The following is an 8,728-nucleotide window of genomic DNA, read 5'->3' on the forward strand; positions in this document are numbered from 1 at the left end:
GATTTACTCCTGGTCACCAATGTGAATACTGTTTCTGAGTTTTTTTGTTTTGTTTTTTATTCTTTTAATTTTCTATTAAAATAATAACCCCAAGATATAGTCTAATCATGTTTCTCTCCGGGTTGTCTCCCATTATTGTTCAATTTGCTAACGTTAAGGATAATAGCTCCCTTGAAGACTTGTTGCTCCCTCCTGGGGGAACTTCTCAAAAGTAATTGCAAGGGGATATTTTTACAAAAGAGGATAAATTGACTTCCACTCTTGAGTGACATGGGAGTCACTCATACTTATCTCCAAGGTAAGCAGCCACGCTTACCCCCAATAAAAGAACAATTACTAAGTACTATTATGAATTCTGAATATTCTCATATATTTTTACAAACGTATCCATTCCCCATAAGGTTTCTACACAATTCGGACTTTTTATGTTGATAACATTTCTACGTCAAGCTATCTGTTTCTTTACGCTTTTACTGCTTATTTTGGTGTTGGGCTATGAAATTAGATAAGCCACAACATTGACGTCAATTTCCTCTCTTTAGACTTAAATGGAAGTTTATATAAACCTAATTTTTCATGATATTTTTTTGTCTATCAACGAAGAAAACTATGAAAACAAGTTTTCAATGGAATCTTTACTTTTTAGCCCTTGTTGACTCGGTTTTACAATATCAAAAGTTGAAGAAGATACCAGGGAGTAACGAATCCCCCTATCTTGTTGAATTTACAACTAACCTCAGCTACTACCTACTGACTGGAACTTGGATGTTTTTCATGGGGGTTATTTCCGTTGTTTTTGTCGTAGTCTTTCTGATGATGATTTTCATGAGGAACAGGATTAACCGTGCCGTTGATTTGATTACCCATGGAAGCAAGTAAGTACAAATAGTAAAAAGGTAATTACCTCCTGACCACCGCTATTAGTAAATGTTAGTAATGTTATAATAAGTTAGTAATGTTATAGTAATATAATTCTAGCTGTATAGCCTGGCATAAAAGGCCGTCTGTCTGACTTCAATCTTTTGTTATCAGAACGTTAAAATGTATTGTAATTATAATTTTGAAATGCTGAAATAGTAGCTGAAATGAAATGATGTTAGTTCTGTGAGCTATTAAATACAGAAAAGGCTACACCCAGGATTGACATATGACAAACAAGAAAAAATAATGAAATTAAATAGCTGAGAAAAGCGAGGGTAATGTCAGCCAGTGGACAAAAAAGAAGCGAAAATGACAGAAGCAGATATTTCGTCAGGGACTTCCGCTCAGCCTTCTTCAGTGCTCAAAAAAAGAAGGAAAACTAGTCTTTTGAAGTAACTCTTCACAGAGCTGAAGAAAGATTGAATCAAGCAAACCTAGCCATAATAAATGAAAGACTATTCATCAATTAGGTTGGGCAATAATTCTTTGCTTAGAGATTGACCTAGCTTGTCTACTGACCTAATTTTCATTAAAAGTGTGGTCAGATGATCTGAATTTAAACTGAAGAAAAAATGTTATTTTAATCCTTTAATTTTAAGTTATTGTTAGTTTGGTGTGTAGGAATATCTCCAGTTTCTCTATTTAAAACATGGTCTCTATTTTTTTTTCAATTGTCTTCCTAAAAGAATGTGGGAAGCCATTTGCTTCAGATATTAAAGTTGTGTCATCACAAAGAACTGAATGATTGGGATTTTCAATGATTTGGAGGGCCAAAGCGGAATCAAAAACCTCATTTTTATTTAATTTTCCCGTCCCAGAGAAATCTTGTGTTCATGCGTTCATTCCCCGGGAGCCGACGATAACCCTCTCCTCCGGGAATCCTCCACCGTGAATAATTCCCCCTCCCCCGCGAAAATTCCCACATTTTCCTCCTGAATAATTCCGTATCTTCATAAGAAGGGAAATTGAAATTTCTACTGTGTGTCTGTGTGTGTGTGTGTCTGTGTGTGTGTGTGTCTGTGTGTGTGTGTGTGGAAATAGTGGTTTTCCCGATTTGACCATCTGGGGGGGAGTGGGGGTCGGTTAATTCACAAAAAACAGAAAAAATGAAGTATTTTTAACTTATGAGCAGGTAATTGGATCTTAATGAAATTTGATGTTTGGAATGATATTGTGTCTCAGAGCTCTTATTTTGAATCCCGACCGGATCTGATGACATTGGCGGGAGTTGGAGGGGGGAAACCCCTCCACTCTCTTTACTGCTTCTACTATGAAGAAATCACCGCAGCACCAAGCCACAGGAGTCCAACACAGCTACGCACGCTCCTCTATCCCAATTTATTCAGAGCCTCCCTCTTTACACCCTCCTAGGAAGTTTCTATTCCCTTTAACTCTTTCTTTATGACATCCTCCCACCTCAACTGCGGACAGCCTGCTTTCTGTTTAGCCCTAGACAGTTGGCTGAAAAGGACATTTTTTGGTAATCTGTCATCCTTTATCCGCATATTGTGGCCCAGCTATATCTACCTTTCTCTCATTACAGCCCTACAAAGCGGTATTTACCTACGATATTTAAACCACCTTCTGCTGAAATACGGTCTGTCAGAGGGTTTCATTAGTTTATTTATAATGATTTATTTACGCTTTAAGCATGACTTTTTTTCACTACTTCTGCTCCCCTTTGGTTTAAATTAGTTCTGTACTTATTTTAAAAAACTTCTTTTGTTGAAACAGCTTCTGTTTGTTAAGTTAAAAGAATTAATTTCTGTAAGTTTTGTTGATATTTTTTTATTGATGAATAATAGCAAAAAGATGTTGGGGTGCTCTTCATATTCTGGACAAAATTTTGCTAGGAATTCTAAAAATAGCTATATTATAGAACTACAAATGGTTGGGTACGGCTACTAGTATTTTAAAAAATGTGAACAATTTTGGGAATTTTTTGGGGGGGAAGCTATTCCGTCGTATCTACTGTTACAACCTTTGATATAGACGAATAACGATCAAACACTTCGTTGTAGGAATTTTTTGTGTGAGTTATATTTTGCTTTAATAGCTTGTTTGTTTACATTTATGCATTTTGAGCTAGTATATTAGCTAATATAGTTCCAATTTGTTGCAAAAAAAAAGAAAGAAAAGGAGATGAAGAATCCCTTACAAGATTTGTTTCCAGTTGCGATTCCCTTGGTTCTGAAACTTTTATTGAGGTGTCTTCACGGCCTGAAATTTCAATGCGATCAAAAAAAGATCACACTGAGAATATAACACACTAATAACACACACTTTCAAACTAAGAATCAATACAACCATTTTTTTAAACATTCTTTGTCGCTGATGAGCTCCCTTCGGTCAACAAATCAAAATTTAGTATCTACTTGTCCTTTCCGTCCAATATTCCCTCACAGTTTCAGCTAGGTTACTTAAGGCGTTAATCTATACCATTAACCGTATATGAACTATTGAAGACGTCTCATTCTGATATCCGGGATGGAGATAGTGTCATTTGATTTAGCTCAACATCACCTTCAATATTTACAGAAAGTTTCAAATATCTTAGCCGTTCCTGCCGTATTGCAGATGAACCATTTTGACACCCTGGATGCGTACAGTTCACCGATTTAGTTCAATATCCCCATCGGCATTCCCTCAAGACAGAGTGTTTTTTTATTTAGTTTAACATTTCTCTCAACTTTCGGTGAAAGTTCCCACTTAATACTCTTAAATGTTCCCGAGTTATTGCATATATGCCATATTGACATTCATAATGCACTTAATGTCTCCTGAATTAGTTCAATATACCTCTCGATATTCACTCGAAATTTTTACTTAATACTGTTAGTTGTTCCTGAAATATTATAAATGCGCCCTTTTTTTACCTTTATGTTCACAGTTGCTTTTGACTTTGTTGTACAATGTTTGTTTATTCCCTGAAAGTTTCTACTGTGGTCCATGGAACTTCCTGAGATACTGTCAATATGTCTTTTTGGCAATCTTGATGCACATAGTGCGTTTTGATTTTGATCAGTACCATCTGTACAATTATCTGAAAGTCGCCTTAATACCCTAAGAAGTTGCTGAGATATTTTTGATATGCCCTTTTTTCAACCTGAATGCAGGTAGTATTTTATCGTTGAATTCAATTTGCTCTCTGATCATTCCTTGAAAGTTAAACTTGATATCAAAAGCTGTTCGTGGCATGTTGCGGATACTGTCTTTTGACAATTTGTTCGGGATTTATCTCAACATGTACCGAAGGTTTCAGCTTTATACTTTAAGCAATTCTTGTTATATTATAGGTTCATCATTTTGACGAAATGGATGCACATAGTGTCTTTCGATTTAGTTTAGAATCCTCCCCCAGCATCCTCTGAAAGCGTCTACTAAATACTCTTAGCCGCTCTTGATATTTTGCAGACGCGCCCTTTCGACTACTTAGGTGTATATAGTATACTTTGATTTTGTTCGACACCATCCTCACCAATGATTGAAGATTTCAACTTAATACCCTTAGAAATTACTTAGATATTGCAGATGTGCTCTTTTGACTACCTGGATACACATATATTCTTATGATTCAGTTCGATTTTCTTCTCAACCTTCTCGTTAAAGTTTAAACTTAAAACCCCTAGCTGCTCAGTTATTGTATACTAGCCATTTTGACAATCATGATATTAGTCTACTTTCATGTTTAATTCCTGGTCTGACATGTTGAGAGCCAAAATAATTGGACAATATCAACGCGGTAGCTCCCGAAAATGTCTGGGACAGCACTGCAACGCAACTGTGACCATGACTGAGGTCTCATTCGGAACCGGTTTTAGACTGATTGGAAACCAGTAACATCTAGTTTGCCTCGTGGGTTGGACCTCACTTCCTCAAGGCCATGGTCACAGAACAGTTGCATGCACAATCAGTTAGCAATGCTAGTCTCAAAACAGTTGCCCCGTGGCCGCTGGGCCCTAGTCGCTCCTGAGCCGTTCTTGATAGTGCAAATGCGTCTTTCTTACGACCTTGTTACACGTAGTACACCTTCCTGACTCTCATACAGTTCACCACCCTTCTCACTATCCCCGAAGACCTCACTAAATTTGATTTCCAAGGATTTCAATAAAAGGGGTGCCAGAATTGATAATAAGTAAAATATGCTTAGCTACATATATATATATATATATATATATATATATATATATATATATATATATATATATATATATATATATATATATATGTTATAATATATTAGTTCTTCATCACTTTTGCGATGGTTTTTATCTCCGTGGGGCTCTTAGAAAATGTAAATTTTTTAAATCACACCTTATCTACCCATGTAAGTTTTTGCCCAGAAAATTTCTTTTCCGCCAAAAACTAATCCATGCTACCTCCGCCCCTCCTTAGGTAGTGCTCATTTTCACATTTAGCATTTTTCTTTTATTGACTAATTCAGTTTTTAGGAACACATTTGTATCTGTGCTTTTCCTATATCACAAAATGTTCCAGGAAAGTCTAAAAGGATTTTTTAATAGCAAGCATAATTATATGTGAAGAAAAAAGGTCTTGACCAGACATCGCAACCATCTTGAGGTTTTCGCTCTTGTAATGTATTTAGCCAGTCTTCAAAATGTATCCTTTTATAAATTTTTAGTTCGGAAAAACATATTGTCTATTGTCTGCAAATGATTGACTTTTCTTTTCTTTTCTAGATAGTGAAGTAGCTGGGCAGTAAATTTCGGAAAATAAATTTCTCTGTATAAGCCTGTTCTCTGTTGCATTCGTCTTTTTGTGTATAGACGCTTATATTTACATAAAAAGACAGTGCAGCAGAACTGGTTTCTTATAATTTTAAAGTTTAAATATAAAAAAACAAGGGTTCTAAACCTCAAGTTAAATAGAATCTCAGTAAAATTTGCGTATATTTTTTTGCTCCCCTTTTTATATTTTACTAAAAAAATAGAACCCTCAAAAATTGTTTAATCAATTTTGCTTCAATTTTTTGCTCATCCTTCACCTAACGAATTTACTGCTCATTGAAGCTGTGCAATTATGTGGCCTCTGCTCCTACCAAAGAACCTCTTCCTGACTCAACATACAACAACATTTTTTTATTTTATATTTTAATATAAATTTAATCAATAAAATATTGTTTCTTTGTATTCTTGCAAACTGCTTGTTGTTCTTAGAGCTAGGGATAGTTCATAGGGACGGAGTACAAGATAGAGAAAATTAAAATAAATACATAACTATGTTTATCAAAACAATTTATGAAGAGCACTTACTATACACGAACAACTATTGTATACTTTCAACTTTAAGCATCCCCTTTTAAGAAGGGGATGCCACGAAGGAAAAGTGATATTGTGGTTATGTTTCAAAACAGTTTCGACAGACCTATTTTGGGCCCGCCATTTTATATTTGTGGATTAATGCTAAACTTAAAAAATGTAGCTAGGACTTTTTTATATATAGAGTGAACCTGATAAAAGTAGGAAACGGGATCTTGCTTGTCCAAAAACCCCATTGCCAGGGTTTACTGTATCTATATGCTTACTAATGGCGAAGTAATAATAATCATAAAATGACTAAAATAATTCATTCTTTCAAATATATTGCGTATTCATTGAAGAGGCAATGCTACTAATTGTTTTGGGGAGTTAAATAAGGGTTCCACAACTCATATTAATGGCTTTTTCCGTTTCTTTTTGTGCTGGATCTCTTCATTCAATTTTGTCTGTTTGGTTTAAGATTGTTAACTTAGAGGATTCGACTTATGCTCGCTCTGATCTCTAAAATTGTGTCTTTTCTTTCGCGAAAATGCATCGTTTTCATTCATTGAATTTTTAAATCAAATAACAGTGTATACAGTACTTTTGCGTTGACGATAGCTTCTGGTCTATGGATGTGCATCCTAACCCCAAAAAACCTTTGGGCGTTTTCATGAGTATCTAGGCTTGTATGAGAAGCCTAGAGGAAACTTTTAAGAACCTAATAAAATTATTGAAGAAGAATTTTTATCGTCCTTCAAAAGAACTATGCAGTAAGGTCGTGGAAATATGGCATATATTTTATGACATTTTACAAAATGTTGAAGATTAGCAAAAAAAAAATATATAAAACGCCTTTTAAACCGTCGATTGTTGAAAAGACGCTATACTTTTGACTGTGGGGGAGACCTGTACTTAACGCTTTCGGTCTCTAAAACTCATGAAAATTTGGTTATAATAGATTTTGAGTTGATTGTAAATCGAAAGTAACTCTAGAACAAAAGAGGTTATAGCATCAAGCGTTAATTATTTATAGCATAAGTGCAACAGCATTTTTCATAAGCTTGCTCTTTGGGAAACAAGTTCTTTCTGCTGTTGTAATTGAAAATACCCTTTATAACAATTTTTTGGCCGATTCGAGATATAAGGCTCAACCCCTTTTCATAGATTGTTGGCAACAGTAGTATTTTTTTAGTAATGACTTTAGTGCAATCAGGCTTTCTAAACATAGGAATTGACTATCCCTTGTGAGATGTTTCTTTACCTACCGTAACGGTGATACTAGTATATAGCTAGTAAGAATGGTGGGTACTCAGAAGAATATCCATTGACACCCTGTTATATCTCTAGAAGCCGTATTATTAATCTTTTGGAGGAGTATAAACAGCTTTCTATGAGCTCTGCAGAACACGGGCATTCATTTTTGGGAACAAGCTTTGTGTAAAATTTGCAGAGAAGTATAATTGAGATGGATGGCATTGTGTCCATAGAAGGTATAATTTCACCATGCTTTCTTGCCCAGAAGGAACAAACCCATTCGAGAATATCTACCGCGTGAATGGATGGTGAAAATATATTTTTGAGGAGATGGGATTAATCAATATTCTTTATAGCTTTACCTCCAAAGATGAAACCAGGGTATGTGGTCATGATAAAAGTTGAAAAAATCAAAAAGAAAGTGTTCTCCACTAATATTTAATATTTGCACCATAATGCATTTTAAATTACATAAGCCGATTTTTTTTCTGTTGACAAGATTATTACCTCCCCTTTAAATAAAAATGGTTAATGGCCTCTTTTGAATTATATTATTGAAAACAGGAAGTTTTGCATAAAAAGCAAAAAGTTCAAACCAAACGAGAACCAAAAAGTAAAATCCCAAAGATTTTGCATAAACTCTTAGTTTGAGCAAAATAATTTTGATAAATCAAGCAGAAATCCAATAAGAGAAGGAAACTTAAAATGATGAAAAATGAAAAGAGTGAATGAAAGCAAGCTTAGAATGAACGTAAGCTGCCGTAAGTAAGTGTGGTGATGTCTAGTGCGGGCTAATCAACAAAAAACTTCAAAAATCCTCAGAAAAACCGGCAATTTAAGGCATTACTTAAAGTTTATTTTAGCTCTTTGGATGCAAGTTTCGAGTAGGGACTATAAGAATGATTGATAAAACCCAGCAGATTAAATACGATTTTACGTTTTACTCTGACACAATCTTCCTATATTAGCTGTCTTACAAAACAAAATTGAGTCTTCGTCAGTATGGATATATACACTGTCTGTGTCAACTAGAATTTCCCTGTGGACATTGAGATTGGCAAAGCCATTTAGCCTACTTTCAGACGTCACGTTTCTTAGGTATGTCTTGATTCTCCGAAGTGTAAAAGGAGCGCTCTGTTGTGCTGGTCGATACAGGTATAGTGATTAAAATATTAAGTAAGATATGGATGTTGGGAGAGATTGCTTTGCCACAAATATTTAGAAAATCAGTTGCATTGACATGGTGTGCCTTGTTCCGTTAGAGAAATTTTTCTTTCCGCCATCAAACGTTT

General features: G+C 35.0%; 1 long non-coding RNA gene across 1 annotated transcript; it reads left to right on the top strand.

The window, feature by feature from the left end:
- Window positions 1-26: 26 nt before the first annotated feature.
- Window positions 27-6,071, top strand: LOC136043654 (uncharacterized). Its single transcript, XR_010621680.1, has 2 exons — window positions 27-875; window positions 5,622-6,071. It is a non-coding gene; the product is annotated as an uncharacterized LOC136043654 (long non-coding RNA).
- The last annotated feature ends 2,657 nt before the right edge of the window (window positions 6,072-8,728 follow it).

This window comes from Artemia franciscana, unplaced genomic scaffold, assembly GCF_032884065.1.
Source record: "Artemia franciscana unplaced genomic scaffold, ASM3288406v1 Scaffold_7830, whole genome shotgun sequence".
Lineage (NCBI taxonomy): Eukaryota > Metazoa > Arthropoda > Branchiopoda > Anostraca > Artemiidae > Artemia > Artemia franciscana.